We start from the raw sequence: 12,636 nt of genomic DNA on the forward strand, positions 1-12,636 counted from the left end.
ATGGGGTCCAAAGGCTATGGAGTACAAAATAAACCCCCAGGTCTGCCACTTTATGAAAAGTGGCATCTCTACACCTTCCTCAACTAGAGCCTGATAGTCTTTTTAACATCTTTATATGTGAGAATAATAATTGAGGAGAATTTACCATAGAAATCACAATGCTATAAAACATAGTAGAAATTTTGAAAATTAACAGTGATGGACTTTTAGGTTTGAACATACTGAAAAGAAGCATAATTATCCCAGAACATGGGAACAGTGGCTTGATAGGAGGCACAGGCAGAGAATGCTTTTGGTAGGCACCTTTAGAGAAGATAATGATATTGATAAAGATATTGAAGATAATGACAGCTGCAAAAATGTAGGAAGGAAGGAAAACCAGAGGGCTACAAGATTCATTGTACATTGAAATGATTAAACTTGTCGTATGGCTCGAAGTCATATTTGACCAAAATATAGAGTAGATGACAGGACGCTCACAGCAAAAATAGGTCAATAATATTTGATTAACAGTAAGAGTGCTGCAGAACAAACTGTGCATGTCAAGAAACAGAGTTCAGCCCAAATGCTACTTCCAGCTCGAGAAGAGCACAGAGCTAAGGAGCCAGATAAACTGTGCAGAGCAGAGGCCTGAAAGCAGCCACAAACCAGTCAGAGACCATCACTGCTAACAAGAACATTTCTGTGATCACACACGTGCAGCCAAGAAGAACCCCACTCTGTTGGGGGCCCTTTGAAAGAGCTCGTGCCGTCCTCGGCAACTGGGATCTCCAACTGTACTTAAGTAAGAACAGGGGAATAACAAAAATCAAGAAAAGATAAATGGCTAAGGAGGAAGTGCCTTGGGATATTTGGGATTAATCCTAATGACCAAAACCATGTGCAGGTTACACAACCCCAAACTGCAGATGGTCAAGAACACCACAAAGTGGTATTTGAAGGTTTGGATACTGTGGGAAAAATACCCAGGAATATGAAAGTTTCAAATAAACTCCAGACCCATATGCCACCTTGTGCATCTGGCTTATGTGGGTACTGGGGAATAAATATGTGGTAATATTATTTGTGCCACTATACACTTTTTTTCAAATTATCTCTTCCAACTAGTACCACAGATTTATTTTTCGTCAAGTTAGGAAATATATCACCTTTATTGCCTAATTCCAGGCCCAAATCTTCTAAAAGTGTTAGTGATTAATATATATTTTAGAGGTTTAATATTCAGATTTATTTCAGCCTATATGTAAATAAAATATACTTACACAAATACCAAAATACTTCTCCATAGCTTTCTACATTTAAAACGTTTCTTAAATATTTTGAAAAAATGGGAATGAATAATCAATATTGATTTATTGTCTAATAATTTATTGAATATTATAATTATTTATGAAATATATAAAATATTTGAAAGACTAAGTGATGCAAACATTCTTGAAGATACAGGAAGCATTTTTAATATCCTGTCATATTTCAAACTCACTGAGATGAATACAGTTCCTTGTAGGCTCATACAGGTATTTCTCTGATCAAAAAAATAAAATGTTATAGCCAGGTGTAGAGGTGCAAACCTTTAATCCCAGCACTTGGAAGGCAGAGATAGGAGGATTGCCATGAGTTCAAAGCCACCCTGTGACTACATGGTGAATCCCTGGTCAGCCTGAGGTAGAGTGAGACTCTACCTAGGAAAAAAAATGTTATATATTATTCCATAGTTTAGCAAATCAAAATGAAAACATAATCTTAGCTTAATAAATCACCAGAAGCCAGAAAACACTACATATTTAATAACTTGGTTTCTTGATTCAGTTACATGCATAAAAGAAAATTATTGATCATATATAAAACTTTATAAAATTTGGTCCATTTTTATATAGAGAGTGAAAGATTCATAACAACTAAATGAAATTAAACATGCCAAGAATCTTAAATTTTCTCATTATGAAAGAAAATTGCAGGGAGCTAAAGAGATGGCTTAGTGGATAAGGACCTTGCCTATGAAGCCTAAGGACCCAGGTTTGATTCCCCAGTATTCACATAAAGCCAGATGCACAAGACGGCACATGAGTTTGGAATTTGTTCTTTGTAGGTATCAGAGGCCCTGACACACCCATTCTCTTTATTTATTTATTTATTTATTTCTCTCTCTCTTTGCCTCTTCCCCCTTATCTCATAAAAGAAATTTGAATATATTCATGTTCTTGCCTAATAAAAAATACAACTTATCTAAAAATTTAGTCCATGATTCTAAATTATTTTATTTATTATTGAGTGAAAGTTTTTTTTTAGGTAGTTGTTTTTATTACATTTGAAATGTCATCATGCAACACAGAAGATATAGTCACTGAATACTCATGAAATAATTTCTACAGTAGTCAGAAATATTCTTTTACTTTGTTTAAATTCTATCTCCTGGTCCCTCATGTTGTTTACCTTTCTACAAGATTGAGAAAGGTATAATACCAATCATTCTTTTTTTTTTTTTTTAGTTTTCTATTCTGCAAATACAGACAGTTTGGTACCATTATTAGGCTCATCCATGACCTACCCCCTCCCCAATGGCCCCTCCTTGTTGAGGTATATGGTTCGTGCATTGTGAAGTTAGCCCACAGTTATTGGTATGATAAATGTCTCTGCATACCATGACCCAACATGTGGCTCTGACATTCTTTCCGCTCCCTCTTCCGCAAAATTTCCCTGAGCCATGTTGGGTTCATTTTTGGTCTGCTTGAGTGATGAGGTGTTGGGGGCCCCTAGGGCTCTGGTCCTCTGATTTGGTAGGCGTTGCTTTTTCTCTGTGTTGGTCTCCTTCCCCTTTGTGCTGGTATCTGGTTCATCAGGAAAACAGCACCCTTGCTTGTTTCACCAATTTTCCGTAGTTTCAGCAAGAGCCCTTTTGAGGTATGATGGGGTGGCTCTCTCCTTACGATCTGCATCTATTATTTCCCTAATGAACATAGACGCAAAGATCCTCAACAAAATTCTCGCAAACCGAATCCAACAACACATCAAAAGCATTATCCACCTTGACCAAGTGGGATTTATCCCAGGAACACAAGGGTGGTTCAACATACGAAAATCTGTCAATGTAATACACCACATAAACAAGCTTAAACATAAAAATCACATGATCATTTCAATAGATGCAGAGAAGGCCTTTCACAAGATACAACATCACTTCATGATCAAAACATTGGAGAGAATCGGCATGGCCGGTTCATGTCTTAATATAATAAAGGCAATATACAAAGCTCCAAAGGCCCAAATAATTCTTAATGGAGAGAGACTGGAGGAATTCCCATTGAGATCAGGAACAAGACAGGGATGTCCTCTCTCACCTCTGCTTTTCAATATAGTTCTGGAAGTCCTAGCCCAAGCAATAAGGCAGGAGAAGGAAATAAAAGGGATACAATTTGGAAAGGAAGAAGTTAAGTTAGCTCTATTCGCTGATGACATGAGTGTATATGTAAGAGACCCGGGAGACTCCATCCCAAAACTCCTGAAGGTGATTAACTCCTATAGCAAAGTAGCAGGATACAAAATCAATGCACAAAAATCGGAAGCATTTCTATATGCAAATGACAAAGACACAGAAAAAGAAATAAAGGACATAGTCCCATTTTCAATAGCAAAAAATAAAATAAAATACCTTGGAATAACGTTAACCAAGGAAGTAAAAGATCTATACAACGAAAATATAAAAACTCTCAAAAAAGAAATTGAGGAGGACTTGAAACGATGGAAAGACCTCCCATGCTCCTGGATAGGCAGAATTAACATTGTGAAGATGACAATCCTACCAAAGGCAATATATAGATTTAACGCAATTCCAATTAAAATCCCTACAATGTTCTTCACAGACATAGAAAAAATGATCTCAAATTTCATATGGAAAGGCAGAAGGCCTCGCATATCCAAACATATCCTCAGCAAAAGAAATACCTCTGGTGGCATCACCATACCTGATATAAAGTTATACTACAAAGCCATAGTAATAAAAACAGCATGGTACTGGCATAAAAACAGGAGTATAGATCAATGGAATAGACTTGAGGACCCGGATTTTGGGCCAAGCAACTATAGCTACTTGATATTCGACAAAGGCCCAAACAATATAGACTGGAAAAAAGATAGCAACTTCAACAAATGGTGCTGGACAAACTGGATAACCACATGCAGGAAACTAAAACTTGATCCACACATTTCACCATGCACAACACTCAAATCCAAATGGATCAAAGACCTCAACATAAGACCAGAAACTCGAAAACTACTGGAAGAAAATTTAGGAAGTACTTTCCATGATATAGGAATGGAAAAAGACTTCCTGAATAAAACCCCAGTGGCTCAAGTTCTTAAACAATCACTCAACCATTGGGATCATATGAAGCTGAAGAGTTTCTTTACAGATAAGCATATAATAAACAAAGCCAATAGATTACCCACAGAGTGGGAGAAAATATTTGCAGGTTATCCAACTGATAGAGGCCTTATCTCTAGAATTTACAAAGAACTCAAAAGTCTAAACAATAAGAAGACAAATACCCCACTCACAAAATGGGGCACAGAGTTAAACAGGCAATTCACAGAGGAAGAGATACAAATGGCAAACACACACCTAAGAAAATGTTCATCATCCCTAATCATCAGAGAAATGCAAATTAAAATAACTATGAGATCCACCTTACCCCAATAAGGATGGCCAACATCAAAAGGTCAAATGAAAATAAATGCTGGCGAGGATGTGGAGAAGCAGGGACACTCATTCACTGTTGGTGGGAATGCAGGATGGTACAACCACTTTGGAAAGCAATATGGAGACTCCTGAAAAAGCTGACTATAGAAATACCAACAGACCCAGTTATACCATTACTGGGCATGTACCCTAAAACCTTCAAACCAAAAGCCAGAGAGATTTGCTCAACCATGTTTGTAGCAGCTCAATTCGTAATAGCTAAAAGCTGGAATCAACCCAGATGTCCATCATTAGAAGAATGGATAACAAAGATGTGGTATATCTACACAATGGAATTCTATACAGCAGTAAGAAAAAACGACATAAAGAAATTTGAGGAAAAATGGTTGAAACTGGAACAGATCATTCTCAGCGAACTTACCCAATCACAGAAAAAAAATCGACACATAGTCTCACTCATCTGCAACACCTAACCTGAATTTGCCCAAGATGCCTTACATACCCAGCAAGCACCTCATGGACTAGACAATAAGATGGATGGGTGGGCGGGGAGGGAATCAAAGGGTGGAAAACAGTAATCCGGACCCAAACGGCAATGGTACCATAAAATTCTACTTCCTAAAAGACAGACCAAATGACTGAACCTTCACTAGTCCCTTACAGGAAACACCTGAACCACAAGACACTGGAGAGGGTAGGATCAAGACTGACCTAAATCTCCTACATCTTCCTTCCCTCCATCGCCCCCTCTCTCCTCTATCTCTCTCCTCTCTAACTCTGGTATATTAGTTATCTTTTTCCTCAATTTCTTAGTGGACACTGACCTGTAACCCCCACTTCCAGCTTGGGCCTACAATCCACAATGAGCTTTTGATCAGAGAAACCTACAAGGTTTCCCAAAACAATGACAGACTTCTGTCAGAGTAATTGATGACCCACCAAAGGCCAGTGGTAAGACCCTATTGCTGAAGACTCCATACGCAGCTGGCACGTAAAATGGAATGACATGGCTGGAAGCCAGGAGAGAGTCAGTCCCCAGACAGTCAGCGTGTCTAGTGCCAGAAGGTGCTACATAGGCGACTGGGGGAAGTGACCAAGATCTGTCCAAGCAACACATTGTTTAACCTAAGTAGCAACAATTAACTGGATGTGATACCCACACAAGTGCAATAGTGGTACACAGCCATGGTGAGGAATCAATTGCTCCTGATTTGGCTAACTGATCCACTCAGTGGTACTAGACCCTTAGCTGGAGCTGGGAAACAAGTCAGAACCATACCCAAACACAAGCCCACTCTACAATATCAAGCTACCATCAATCACGGGGTATAAGAGGGCCTACACCTATCAAACTGTCTATCAAAAAAGTAAGTGTTATCTCAATTTTCTGGGTGCTAACTTACTCTCCGTTGGAGAATCTGCTTCTCTTTTCCAGATAGATGCAGATCCTAAGAAGAGAGCTGCCCCAACATACCTCAGAAGGGGCCCAACTGAAACTAAGGACAACTGGCGAAATAAGCAAGGGTGATGTTTTCCTGTGAACTGGATACCAGCACAAAGGGGAAGGAGATCAATGCAGAGAAAAATCAACTCCTACCAAATCAGAGAGCCAGAGCCTCAGAGGCCCCCAACACCTCAGCACTGAAGCAGACCAAAAATGAACCCAACATGGCTCAGGGAAATCTTGCGGAAGAGGGGGCGGAAAGAATGTCAGAGTTACATGTTGGGTCATGATTTTCAGAGACATTTATCATACTAATAACTGGGGGCTAACTCCACAATGCATGACCCATTTTCAATAATAAGGAGGGTCTAATGGGAGGGGGTAGATCACAGATGAGCCTAAATAATGGTACCAAACTGCCTGTATTTACTGAAAAGAAAACTAATAAATTAAATTAAAAAAAAAAAAAAAGAATAGCCTGGTTTAATTTATTTTTCTTTTTAAAGTTTAATTTATTCCGTAGGTAATTTTTATTGATGTATATGATGCATTTTGATCATACTCCCCTCCCATTACCTTCTCTGTACTTCATTCCCATCCATCCACTGAACCTCTTTTCATTCCAAACTAGTCCCTTTCTATTTTAATATGTTTTTTCTTTGAGTGTGTCCCACTGAGTTTCATGAGGGTTGTTTCTATGAGCATAAGAAGGCAATTAGTTCCTACTACCATGAAATAAAATTCTTCCCACTTCTTTAGCCATCGTGAACTACTAGCAACTCCTTAAAGAAGGATGGAAGCCTCATGACTTCCACTATCATCCATGGAGTGATGTTGGTGGTAAACATTGAAAGAGTCTTGTGCAGGTTAAAACAGTGACTATATGAAGTCAAACAGGTATCAGCCACGTAATGCCTGGAAGATAGTACTCTCCCACACTCTTGTGGGTCATCTGGTTCTTACATTTTCTTTGCCCCTCTTCTGCCTGTGGCCCTCTCATGCTTCTACAAAGTTGACCTGGTTTCTGAAACAAGTAAGAGATGTAGTACTTGCCCCTTTGCATTGGAACTGTTTCTGTCAAGATATGATTCTGCTATTTTTCTTTTTATTTTATTAAACATTTATGAATTTAGCACACAGATACCAATAATTCTCAAAATTTGCTTTTAATTTATGAATAGAAATATTAACTGTATGGCCTAATGTATTATAGGTAACACTAGTTCCACTATTAATGGTTGTTATGCAATGTTATAGACTACTTTACAGTTGAATTTATATACTACTATTTCTTGAAAATTTTAAAGATGGTACATGTAATTGTGAATTCTCCCTAATGAGGGGGAGTGGAATTTGCTGAGGATACACACAATGCTCAAAACAGTTACATAATTTTATATAATTGAAATATGATTCTGGTTTTTGAAAAAGTAAATAAAATTTATATTCCTTTACTTATAATAAGAAAAAAAGAAAAGATACAAATACATATTAGGATAAACTAAGAAAGACATTATAAGTGATGGAATAGATATGCAGTGTTATTAATGACACTTTTGAACTCATATCAAAATGGAAAACTTAGAAAAAATGGTTGAAGTCCTATACACTGATAGCATACTATTCAACATAAATAAATATAAAACATAATCAAACTAATAATGAGTAAATATTTGAATAAGTAATAAAAAGTAAGCCAAAAATACTCTTGGTCTATATCAAAACTGTAAAGAATCAATAACAATGCTACTAAAACAATTCCAGAAACAAAATGGGTGGCTATACTTATTAATTAATTTTAGACAACAAGACATGATATCAAATTGGTAAGATGGTACACCAAAGTGCAAACTAACATTTCTGATAGATATAGATACAATTACAAACTACTGCCAAGCTGAAACCAGTGGTGCACTGGAAAGTTCAATCATTGGGCTCAAGTTGAATTATGATATGGATTTAAGGATACTTAAACATAGAAACAGGTAAATATGATACCTTGTATTCAGCTAAATAAAGGAAAATGCATATTATTATGTTAATAGATACAGAGAAACATTCAATAAAATTCAATATCACTGCATGATAAAATATATTAAGAAAATAGGGAATTGTACAAACATATCTTAACATAACAGATTCTTTAACTAACAGAGCCACACCTAATATATTTCTGAGTAAGTAAAAACCATAACTTTCCTCTAAAATCTCAAATCAAAAGAAATATTTTTACCATTCTTGTTAAATACAATTATAAAGTTCCTAGAGAGAGTAATTACACAACAGTGTAAAAAGAAAAATCTGCATCTACTCTGAAGAGGTTAAAGTCAAATTACCCCATTGTCAATGACATGATTTTGTAGATATTAAAATTGCACTTTAGAACTAAACCTGTTAAAACTGGTAATACAATTCAGTCAATTTAGAGGATGTAATTCAGTGTAGGAAAAAAAAAAAAACAGAAGTGTTTCCAACAGTGATACCTATAGAGAGAATAAAGAAAGCAGCTCACTAACAATATCTACAAATGAATAAGACATCCAGATGAAGTTAAGAGAGGAAGTAAAGTAGCACCAGCAAATCTTAAAAAAAACAGAAAATTACTAGCCATCAGGGTGAGTGAATAGCAAAACCACAATAATACTCCAAATAACAATGGCCATCATCTGTGGACTGAGATGGTGTAATCACTCCACTTTATGTCAGATCCTCCAGACAGAACTGCAGATCTATTGAAAGAGTAGGGCACATGCATGACCACTGTGTTGATTTCATTTCTCTTGACGGACAGATACTAGACCCATTTCTCCTGGTGGGGAGATGCCTTGAGAAACCCAAAACCCATGTTTGCTACTTTATCATGGGCTTTTCTTTCTTCTCTGCTTTGCTAACATATCAAAACAACAAAAAACAATTGGTGGAATATCTATGTTAGCCAGTGTGGAGCCTAGTATTAAATATTCCCAAATAACTAGTAATAGAACTTACATAGTCTGGAAGTTATGTGAATGGTGATATATCCAAACTGAAAATGCCATTATACTATAGAGAGCTCCTCACTTACATTTGTTGAATCCCTGTTCACAATCACCAGTATAAGGACATAGCCTAGGTGTGTCAAAATATTAGAATTACTGAGGATTACAATGTGGTATGTACACACAACATAATGTTTATTTTTATTTGTTTATTTGAAAGTGACAGAGAAAGAGGCAGAGAGAGAGAGAGAGAGAGAGAGCACTATAGGGAGAGAGAGAGAATGGGCATGCCAAGGCCTCCAGCCACTGCAAACGAACTCCAGACACGTGTGCCCCCTTGTGCATCTGGCTCATATGGGTCCTGGGGAATCTAGCCTTGAACCAGGGTCCTTAGACTTCACAGGCAAGTGCTTAACCAATAAGCCATCTCTCCAGCCCTTCATAATGTTATCTGATGAAAGTAATTGGGACTTGTAATTCTTGCAAAATGAAAGGGAATGGAAGACATTATGTTAAATAAAATAAACCATACATGTGAACACAAATGCCATATGTTCTTACAGACAAGTGGAAGCTTAATGATGTCAGAAAAGTATAATAATGCTTATCAGAATTTGGGGTTGCACAGTTGAAGGAAAATAGTTAATGTATTGGTGAGGGATTTGATCATTTTCAGTAGGGAGTAGTCAACAAAAATTTGTTGCATAATGTCAAAAGGTAACAAGTGCTCTGAAAATTTTCAACATAAAGACATGATAAAAACAGATGATAAAAATTTAACAAGATTTGTATTCCAATTTCCACTAATATTCCACATTTTATATGTTTCAAGATATCACACTGTGCTATAAATATGGACAATCATTATTCATCAATTAAAATATAAATTAAATCTCCAGATTCAATTAGCCAATGGAAGGGAATAAAAGCATTGAATACATTTCAATGAGGTATAGAATAAACTATATTAATTTGCACTGGAGAGATGGCTTAGCAGTTAAGGTGCTTGCTTACCTGCAAATCAAAAGGTCCCTGGTTTGATTCCCCAACACCCACATAAGTCAGATGCACAAGGGTGCACATGCATCTGGAGTTCATTTGCAGTGGCTGCAGGCCCAGATGTGGTCATTCTCTTCCTCTCTCTCTCTCTCTTTCTCTCTCATAAACATACTTTTAAAAAACAATATATATTTTTTAATTTATTATTTAAATTTATTTATTTAGAGAGAGAAGAGAGACAGAAAGAGAATGGGTGCACCAGGGCTTCCAGCCACTGCAAAGGAACTCCAGATGTGTGCGCCCCCTTGTGCATCTGGCTAATGTGGGTCCTGGGGAGTTGAGCCTTGAACTGGGGTCTTTAGGCTTCACAGGCAAGTGCTTAACTGCTAAGCCATCTCTCCAGCCCCCAAACAATATATTAATGTAATTAATTTTTAAAAAAATCAACAAAATTTTCCATATAATATTTAAACTAAGAAAAAAGAAAGATTATGCAAATATAATCAGAAGTAAGTAATAGACATCAAAATTAATGACAGAGAAATGAAACAAAACTTAAGTAATTCCCACAAAAAACATAATGTGTCAACAAATTTACAACTACAAGAAACAAATTGTTAGAAAGATAGGACCAGTCATGATTAAACCATGGAGAAATAGAAATATTATCAGTATAATGTGGAAACTGTATACTTTGAAAACCAAGTTTAGAAATATAATTAAACTGGAAATAAGAAAAAGGACAGAATGTAAATAGACCTACCCTGCATGAGTGAATAAAATTGCTCTCATTCCAAAACTTAGCATTGATATTGAATTGGTAATCAAAACATGTCAACACACAAATGCCTAGTATGCTCTCCTTGCTTTCATTTCTCTTGTAGGATAGATAATACATCCATGTCTGTTGATGTGAAGATGCCTTATGAGAACCAAAGCCCATGCCTGCCCCAGTGAATAGCACCAAACATTTAAAAAAATTTTAACAATAGTTTTCAAACCTCTCTAGTAAATAAAGAAGAAAAACTCGATACTCAGTTTGTGAAAGTAACATTGCATTAATTAAAAAAAAGACAGAGAAGAGGACTACAGACAAAGTAAACTACAGATCAATATTTGTTTTATTTATGAAATTTTTCAGGTGATCTTTTCTGAAACATAAATATCTCCCTTGCCCATTGATGACTTGTAGTGGCCTCCATATCTATGAAACAAGGAAGCAGAACACTGTGGTATACAGAGACACAAACACAGGCCTTTGTCACAGGAGGAAGGATTGCTATCAAATACACTAGAATACATATGAATGACAATTTATAGTTTCCATTACTTGGTGACACTTGTGCAATATATGTTTGTCCTCATATATACACATGTGTATATCTATATGTGTGTATATATGGAGGTGTATATGGATGTGTATATGCATGTTTGTAGTGGAGCTAGGAATTGAACCCAGGGCCCTGGAATACTAGGTGAGAGGTCTAGCACGCCCGTACTATCTATGCATCTTCAGAGGCATAGGGATTGAGTTACAAAGACTTAAGTACCACCATTTTCCTAGTGCTGGTATAGTTTTATTTGAGTGACATGTAGAGAGAACCAATGACATATGATATATTTAAATATCTGAAGATTCAGTAGTGATATCAGAAATGCCAACACAAATTATTTCCTATAAAGTAACATAATGTAGTGAATAGAACATAAGTTTTATAATATTTTTGTAATCAAATACAAATTACATGAAATTACATGAAAACTTATTTGGTAGATCAATGGGTATTTAGGAATATAATAATATAACTATTCAATAAGATATTAAATAAATTCAGGATGAGTTAATAACATCTCTGTGGACTGTTGCTTAATAACTTTTCTCTATTCCCATAACTACTATGATGTCAATATGTACTCATTGCTCTGATCACTGGGTAGAGCTGGGAATACTATTGCCCCAAGGCTTTAAAATGTAACATGGAATAATGAAAATATCACATGGGAAAGTGGTAACTCTAATTGCTCAAAGTGTTGCCTTCCTGGAAACACCTCAGAAATAGCTTCCATTTTTCACCTCCCCAAGACCTTTATAGCACATATTTGTCACCTAACTCAGTACCAGTATTTTATGTTTTATGTCATATTTACACTGGTTTTTATGAGTTTTCTTATTGGAAATCATATGAAACAATCCATGAAAGATACTCTGGACACCAGTGTTCTCAGTTCAATTTCTGTTAGGTAAGAGCTACATAAGAACATCTCTGGAGCTCATTAATCACAGTAAAGGATTCTGAAGCAATGAACCTTTCCAGGGTATCAGTGTTGAAGTGAGTTAATACAGATCATCTGTTAAATAATGTTAATGTGAAATAAAAATTCATATTTTAATTGATTATAACATAATAGGAAGTAAATTAAAGTAAAAATTCTATATGTAACACAGAGAATGCAAGCAAGGCATGATGGCACAAGCCTATATTCTCAGCACTTGCAAAGAGGAAAGATTATGTTCAGTT

Source organism: Jaculus jaculus, chromosome 1 (assembly GCF_020740685.1).
Source record: "Jaculus jaculus isolate mJacJac1 chromosome 1, mJacJac1.mat.Y.cur, whole genome shotgun sequence".
Classification (NCBI taxonomy): domain Eukaryota; kingdom Metazoa; phylum Chordata; class Mammalia; order Rodentia; family Dipodidae; genus Jaculus; species Jaculus jaculus.